Source organism: Phyllostomus discolor, chromosome 5 (genome assembly GCF_004126475.2).
Source record: "Phyllostomus discolor isolate MPI-MPIP mPhyDis1 chromosome 5, mPhyDis1.pri.v3, whole genome shotgun sequence".
Classification (NCBI taxonomy): domain Eukaryota; kingdom Metazoa; phylum Chordata; class Mammalia; order Chiroptera; family Phyllostomidae; genus Phyllostomus; species Phyllostomus discolor.
This window is the reverse complement of record NC_040907.2, coordinates 87970823-87979094: the sequence shown is the minus strand read 5'-3', so window position 1 is coordinate 87979094 and position 8272 is coordinate 87970823. Positions and strand designations below refer to the sequence as shown.

The 8272-nt window shown below is 44.9% G+C and overlaps 1 protein-coding gene across 1 annotated transcript in view; it reads left to right on the top strand.

The window, feature by feature from the left end:
* The first annotated feature begins 6339 nt into the window (after positions 1-6339).
* F13A1 (coagulation factor XIII A chain) overlaps positions 6340-8272 on the top strand; it is a 185543-nt gene continuing 183610 nt past the window's right edge. Inside the window, exon 1 of the mRNA XM_028513923.2 lies at positions 6340-6462. The gene's annotated coding sequence lies outside the window, so the exon portion shown is untranslated. The remainder of the gene's footprint in view (positions 6463-8272) is intronic.

Sequence of the window (8272 nt, the reverse complement as noted above, 5' to 3'; positions counted from 1 at the left end):
CTCAATTGTTTCTGTGAGCACCCTGATTACTAGTGTTTTGAACTCTGTATCTGATAGGTTGGCTATCTCCACTTTTTCTGGAGTTTTGATCTGTCCTTTCATTTGGGCCATATTTCTTTGTCTCTGGGCACCTTACATTGTAAGGGGTAGAGCTGTAGATATTCACCAGGGCAGGGTGACCCACCTCATTATGTTGTTGGGGAGGGGTCAGAGAGAGAACAGTGCTGCTTGCTAGCTTGCTCAGCTCTTGCCCCACTTTCTGTCACTTCCCTTGCTTCCCACAAGCAGATTGTGCTCTTTCTGATGCTGATTCCCAGGTGGGTGGGCTTGCGTACATTCTAGGATCCTGTGGCCCTCTCCATCGGACTCTTCTATGAAACTAGGAGTCTCTCCTGCTGCCACAACCCCCCCACAGGTTTTTACAGCCAGAGGTTTTGAGGCTTTATTTCCCCAGGCTGGAATCCTGGGTTGCTCAGTCTGTCTCATTCCCCTGTTGTTCCTCTTTGTGGGACCACCCAGTCTGCCAACCACCACTTCACCCACCCAGTCCACCAGCTGCCACCTTGCTTTGTGGTGGCAAGGACCTACATCCAAGATTACTCTGTCCAGCAAAGCTATCATTTAGAACAAAAGGGCAGATAAAGTGCTTCCCAGATAAGGTCAAGTTAAAGGAGTTTATCACCACCAAGCCCTTATTATATGAAATGTTGAAGGGACTTACCTAAGAAAAAGAAGATCAAAACTATGAACAGTAAAATGACAACAAACTCACAATTATCAACAACTGAATCTAAAAAACAAAAACAAATTAAGCACACAACTAGAACAGGAACATAATCACAGAAATGGAGATCACATGGAAGGTTATCAGCGGGGAGGGAGCAGAGGGAGAATGGGGGGAAAAGTACAGGGATTAAGATGTATAGTTTGTAGGTATAAAATAGACAAGGGGAGATTAAAATAGTCTAGGAAATGGAGAAGCCGAAGAACTTACATGTATGACCCATGGACATGAACTGAGGGTCGGGGGTGGGAGGAATGCTGCAGGGAGGGGGGTCCAGGACAGAGGGGGATGAAGGGGAGAAAAAATGGGACAACTGTAATAGCATAATCAATAAAGTATACTAAAATAACAATAATAATAAAGATAGTCACTGCAAGGATGTGGGTGCATTAGTTGAATAACTCATTGTAAGAACAAAACAGTTTTCCTCCATTTGTCCTCCTGGGGGTCCCTGCCACCAAGAGAAACAGCCCAGCAGTCCACTGCTCCTCAAGAAAGCAGGTCACGGTGATGGCAGGGTGATGGCAGGGCACCAGCAAGAGACGGCTATGCCTGGGGAGGCTGAGCAGCCAGAGGCGTCTGCCATCTGGAGCTGTCACTGGCATGGATTAGATCTCTCCTAGCAGGAGAAGAGGGAGAAGAACTGTGGGAAGGGAGGTCTTCTCTTAGACCTCAAGTTCTATTGCTGTGGGGCTGAGCTGGTGCTTCAAAAATTCCTTCTTGGGGTTTTTAAGTATCATTGTCAGACTTTGTGAAAATTCCCTGAGGCTTTCCTAAAGATGTGAATGAATGCAGAGGGCCACTCTCCTTCACCAATTGCTCACTACTGAGGTTGAAACATGGTTATAAACATTTTTCTAAGCCTCCCTCCCATTCTCAACCCAACCCCACCTCCTCCTGGAGTAGAAAGTTTCCCCCAAACTCCTCAGGCTCAAGGGCACTGGAGGAGAAAGGCTCCCACAGGAGATGGACTTTGATCATTCACGTCGGAGGGTTTGTCATCTTTGTACCAGGCCAGGTGTTATTTATATCCACTCACCTCTCTCAGCTGTTTACATCTATAACCAACAAAATCCAGATGGAAAAAAACAGCAGGGTCCAGACATGACTGAGTTTTTTGTCTTTTTTGTTTTGTTTTGTTTTGTTTTGGGGGGATGTGAAGTTTTGCACATCAATCAAATAGAATTTGTTGGAAAAGTCATTCCTTGAGCAAATACAGTCTGCTTCCCAGATATTACCAAGAAGGAGAAATATAGTACTTTATCTAGCAAGAAGAGGGCCCATACCATAGAACTAAAAACTCAAAATTAAAGAGTCAAAGTAAGAAACTTGGATCCCTCTTCCCACAAGTCTTCTGTCGCATACAACTCCCAAAGATTGCTAGATGATTGTGACAGGAGCCAGGGTTCCTAAGTGACTGTTTAGGCATTCTTGCCCTGACCCTGGAGTAGGCAATGAGGTTCATATTCCAGCTTTCTTCAAGTTGCAATCAACAGAACATTGGGATCAAGATCCCTTCAGTTGCACAGAGGTGAGGTGTATTAGGGCTTATGGGCTCAAAGAAAATACCTCTCCTCAGATATTCCATCTAAGCCTGGGAAGCCAGGGAAATTGGGGGGCCAAACTGCATGACCCCAGTGACTTTCCCACTAGCATGTCCTCTTGCTCCAGGACATTGCTGTGACCCAACAGCAATATCTGGAAGGGAGAGTGAAAGACTGGCTGTACTGTGATGAAAGATCCATTGTTTGATGAAACTGTTTGCTCTGAGATCCACTCCTCACCTTTCCTCTGCTGCATTCTGTCTCCAGGCAGGGTGAGGACAGTGTGCAGACAGGAGTCAACACAGCAGACCTGAGGCTGCTCTCCAGAGAAAGGTCTCCTTGCAAGGCTGGTGCTAGGCTGGTGTCCAGGAGCTTGGATTTCAGGAGTTGCCCCACTGCTCCCTAACTGACAATTATGGCTCTTTGCACCTACATGGTTTGCACAGACAATGTGGTATATGGTGAACAGTATTCACCCACTTTACTTTGGAGAGTGTGGAGTTTGGTATGTGCCTATGCGACCAACATCAAATGACAATCCTGGGCTCTGAGTCTCTAATGGTCTCACTGGTAGATAATATTTCAGAAGTATTGTCATCTTTTTTCTGGGGGTGCTATGTCCTGTGTGACTTTCAAGTATGAAAACATGTGCCAGGCTTCCTTCTTCCTTTGTCCCTTTGATGATTTTGATTTGTATCTTTTCGTTTTAGTAAGTTATAGCTGTGAGGATGACAGCCTGGTGGGTCCACCTTGTGAATCACTGAATATGGGGCAGTCTTGGGACACTCCCTTCCAACATAAGTGTTGTGGTGCCAACTTCTCAGGCTGTGTTCCCCTAACTCCTTTGTCAATTGATTTTAGCTGAGTGCAGCAAGTGGGAGACAATGGAGGGAAAGTGAGAGACAAGCTAGGATCATTCTTCCCTTCCTTTTGACCTCAGGCAGTGATTCTGGTAATGACTGAATCTCTGGCAATTCCAGTCCTTGCCACATAACCCCAGCCCTGTGCTGTGATTACAACAATTCTCCCTGCTGTTGCTAATAGCTGAGTTGACTCACCTTCCCTTGTTTGGCTTCCATTTCTTATATCACTCATGCAACAAATCCCTCTGTGAAATTCCCTCTTTACAAAAAATACCTAAAGTGGATTTTATTTTCCTGGCAAGACCCCACTTGCTAGCTTCTTACACTATACCACCTCTGTGCCATGCAATGGATGTTCAGAGATAAAAGGTACTATAGACCTCAAGCCTACACACACTGCTGTTTCTGAAAAAGTCACATTTTCTGGCACAGCTCATGGTTCAATGGATGACCAGAAAACTTTGTTCTGATTTCTAAGTCACAGGACAGTGAAGAAAGGTTCTGTAACATGGATGGTCTTCAATCACGTGCAAGGACTTGGTGTGTTCAGATACTCTCTTATTTGGTAGGCATAAGTTTTTTTTCAATGAGCCTACATTGGTAGTTTGGAAGAGTTAGGAAGTTAACTAGCATGTGTGTATGCTCACACAATAATCAGTGAACCTCAGGCCAAAGTGGCATCATGGTGGTTGTTGTGAGGGTGACAAGTCTGCCCTGAAAGACTCAACACAGCCAGCATGGCCTGGCAGCTATGTAACCTCATCTGGAGGGTACAAGGCTGCCAACTCTTCCCACACCTTACATGGGCAGGGGTAAGCAGCAATGCAGCACACTCAGGCTTGACATTTGCCAGAACTACCAACATGTGGTGACACTTTCTCTGGGGCTTTTCTCTACCACTCAAAAAGAGTATGGAGAGGATAGGCTTTGAGTAATTGAGTGGTCAGTAGCCTCTCACTGGGGAACTCTGGTTGAATTCTCTACTCTCTTGCTAATGAGGGTACAGCCAAGGAAACAGAAAATGGTCAGACAGTGTAAGGAGCAACATGACAAGGCAAGCTCCTTGCAGGGCATCTGAGCAATTCTAGGCTGAGATTTGGAGAGTAAATAAGAAACAGTTTCTTGGTAAGAGAAGGAGAGGGAAGAGGCACAAAGTAAGAAGTGCTTTGTGGCTGCATCATAGAATGCAGTGAACAGCTTGCAGGTGGGGGTGGTAAGTGAGACAGTGTGTCAGAGAGAATGAAAGACATAGGACTGGAGGGTTAAGTAGGGCCTAGGCTGTATAGCACTGTGTCAGCTGATGCTTGGAATTTGTAGTAAAAGCAAAAATAAATAACAACAGAAAACTTTGTGCAAAGTATTTGATTTCAAATTTGAGTTCCACAAAGCTCATTCTGACTGCATTGTGGAGAAGGGACTGGAAGGAGTAAATAGGTATATTCAAGAGATATTTAAATAGAGTAGAAAATATCTGTTGAAGGCTTAGATTTGGGGGGTTGAAGAGGTGAGAAAAAGTGTCAACCATGATGCTACTTGTTTGGCTGGGCAACTGGCTGTAGGATGATGGCATTCATTGAGATAGGGAACTCCTGAGATGATCCAGGTTTTCAGGGAAAATTATAAATCTCATTTCAGACACAATGAATATGAGTTATCACTGGGACATACCAAGTAAAGATGGCTGGTGGGCAGTTAGATGGGGGAGTTTGGCATCCTGTAAAAAATCACAGCTGAAGACCTAGATTTAGGAGGTGTTAGGATATAGATGGAAATTGAGGGCATTAGAGTTGCTAAGATTATTAAGGGAGCCCATGCAGCACTGAGGACACCCTAGAAAGTGCCATGTCTTAGAGGCCAGGGAAAACAGCTTTCAAGGCTACAGTGGACACCAGAGTTAAGTGCTTTCAAAGGTTAAAGAACTGAGAATTTAATCCTGTCCTTTGGATTTAGCACAGATCATTGGTGACTTTCAACTCCAGTTTCAGCAGAATGATGGGGGCAGAAGCCAAGTTGAAGAAACATGCAGTGAAGAGGAGAAGAAAGAGGAACAAGAGCTGGGTGGATGTGGGATGAAGAAGGGTTTCAAAACTATTAAAGATACTAGGCTTTAAGTTGTGTGCATGCTGATGGGAAGCAGCAACTAGAGGGCAGGAGCTAAAGATTCAGGGGGAAAAGTGGATGAAGAGCACAGCAAGGCCTGGAGAAGAAGAGCACATGGAGCACAGGCAAAGGGGCGTACTTGGCCATAGACCAGGGTGTATGAATCCTTCCCACGTTAGTAACAGGAAGAAAGAGGGAAAAGGTTTGTAAGGTTGCAGGTAAGTTCACAGATTTGGCAGCAGAAAATTGAGAGATTGTATAACCAATGACATCTCTTTTTTCTCTCTCTCTGCAAAATTAGAATAAGTAGCAGGGTCAGAAATTTGGAAACAGTAAAAGGTTAGAAATGGGCATGACTGAAAATTGGAGTATTTAGAGAAATGAAGACTCAGAAAACAAGTGGAAAATTTTAGAAGAAAAATTATTTTCTTTTTTCCAATTATTTGAAGAAAAACCAAAATGGTTTTCCAAAAATACTGCTATTTTCTAGTTGTTGTGGCACTCTTAAAAGTATTTACTCATTTTCCCTCTGCCTGGGCACCCCTTCCTACAGGAAGTCTGTGGTTAGGTGGTGACCATGGCTCCCATGGGTGGTTCAAGAATACAAACCATATCCCTCAGTTTTATTTATACAAGAAGGGTATGTTTCTCTTACTGTATGCATGGTCACAGCTGTCTGTGACCTGTCCGTACAAGTGCACACCCTTCTTTCTGTCACACTTCACTAACCTGGATGGCAAAAATCTAGACCTTTCCAGCCCTCCTCACCTAAATGATGGGGGTGGGGTCTGCCTCACTGTGGTGTCATTAGCTGGTCCTTCCAGACACCAAGTGGGAAGGAAAGGCACAAATTGAGGTGGGGCTCATGGGGAGAAGCCGTGTTGGGAGATTGGGAGTAAGGGAGCCAAGGGTGGGGAGAATGGTAGGAGGAGTGCCTACCAGAATAACAGAGCAGGATGGAAGAAGTAAATAAAAAGTCCAAAAGAGTTTAAATTGCTCCAGCTGTCAAGGGGGAGGAGAAAACCCTGTGGGACGGGGAGAAGGGAGGGAGCTCTTAGGAAGTTATTTAAGAGCCAACTTTCTTGTCGTTTTTTCCTGCGTCTTTTTGAGGAAGTACCCTGGAGACACAAAGAGCCAGCCTGTGCTAGGACACCTCAGGAGGGGACTGCAGGTAAGCAGCTGTCCCTTCTGCCAGCATAGCCACAGCCCTTCACCCAGTGGCTGCCCAGGGTCTTCTGTGTCCACCCTCCTGAAACTGGAGCTCTCAAGTGTCTACTGGGAGTGCCAGGGGCTGGGGGTCCAAGGCAGCACCACACATTCAATTACCCATTCTTGGCCCCTAACTCCATACCTACCCAGGCCCTCTTCTGAGTGGGGCTTCTCTCAGGCATTCCATGAAGCTTTCTTGAAGGCACTGCTTGCTAAGAAGGCCACCTGATGGGAATGGGGGAACTGGGGGTCTTTCTCAGGGGGACAGACTACAGAGAAGGGACACAAAAGGTTGGAGAGAGCGTGAAGTAGGGCCAGATAAGAACACCTGTTTGACTGCATCACCATGAAGGAGCTGAACTTGAGCACCTTCCCTTCCCTCAGACCTGGGAGAATAGGAAGCTTCTGTCCACCTCCACAGGCTCCCCTGTTCTCTACTTTGTGGGTTCTCTCTCCCTACAGACTACTGCACAGTTACATAGTTCTGTGCTCTTCTCTCCCAAACCGTTCCCTCCCCACCATGACCCCACAGGCCATCCTTGCTTTTCCCCATCAGAAGTCTGCCATTTTCTGCCTTCTCTCCATCCTTCACCCTTTTATCTCTCCTTCCTTCAGGCCTCCCTAGTTCACTAGAGACTGTTGGTAAATGTGTCTGTAGATATTTATGGATACCTGTTTAGACTGTATACTTCCAAACAGTGCTGTCTCCTTCCAAGACCAAAAACCTAAAGAGGTGGTTCTCTTGTCTCCAGCTGTGTTGCTTTTGCTCAACATGTTTCTAGAACAGTCTCCTCTAGTTACTTCTATAATGGTAGTTCCTCATCTTTTGAGGTTGTGCCTGTTTTTGAAAACAGCCAAATCAGCAGGAGTCATGATTAAGTAATCCAGGTGATTAAGCACATACTTCATTGGGGCCAGAAACAAGTTCTCCCTTCATTTGGTCAACTGGTCAACAAGTAATTACTGGGCCCTGATTGTAAGGTATGTGGCATTCACACTGGCTCTTTGCCTGCACAAATTCCAAAGGAAGGGTTAGCAGGCTTGGAGTGAAGTCAGTGTCAGCCCCACTGACCAAGTTTAGAGAACAGGCTATTTACAGCCCTATTTAATTTGCCATGTGTCTCCCTCTCACCAACCCAAACTCTCTATCACCCTTACCCTGTTCCTTGTGTCCTGGCTCCTAATTAGTTACCACTTTCTCAGCCTACTGAGTTTACTTCTGAATTTTGTTGGGCTGGACCCTAACCCCTGCTAGACCAGAGCTCTCCCAGGCAAGAATCCTCCTGTCTTATTTTTAATATATCCCAGGCGCCCAGACCACAGCCTGGTCCATAGTGGGCCCTTAATCAATATGGGTAGAATAAATTTGCAAACACAAATGCTTGGGAAGATGCCACTTATCTGTCCATGGTTTCCTGAATTTATTCTTCAAAGGGACTTAGGCCTCATAAGTCCATGTGAAATGAGCATGTGTACATGCACGTAATATTTCTTACAAAAATATTGCCTTAAGGATAATGAGGAAAAAACCTTGCTCTCCAAAATCTTTGACATTTTTCATTTCTTCTAATCATCCCCCTTTCTTCTGCTTTCCATATGTTGTTGAATTTTTATGAAGTATTTATTAAGCATCTATTGTTTATATTTATTAAAATCAATATTTATTGGCAGGCATCATGTTATGATATTTTTTCTTTTTTTTCATATTTTTGTTGTTCAAGTATAGTTGTCTCCATTTTCCCCCACCACTCCCTTTTTGCTTTCCATATGTT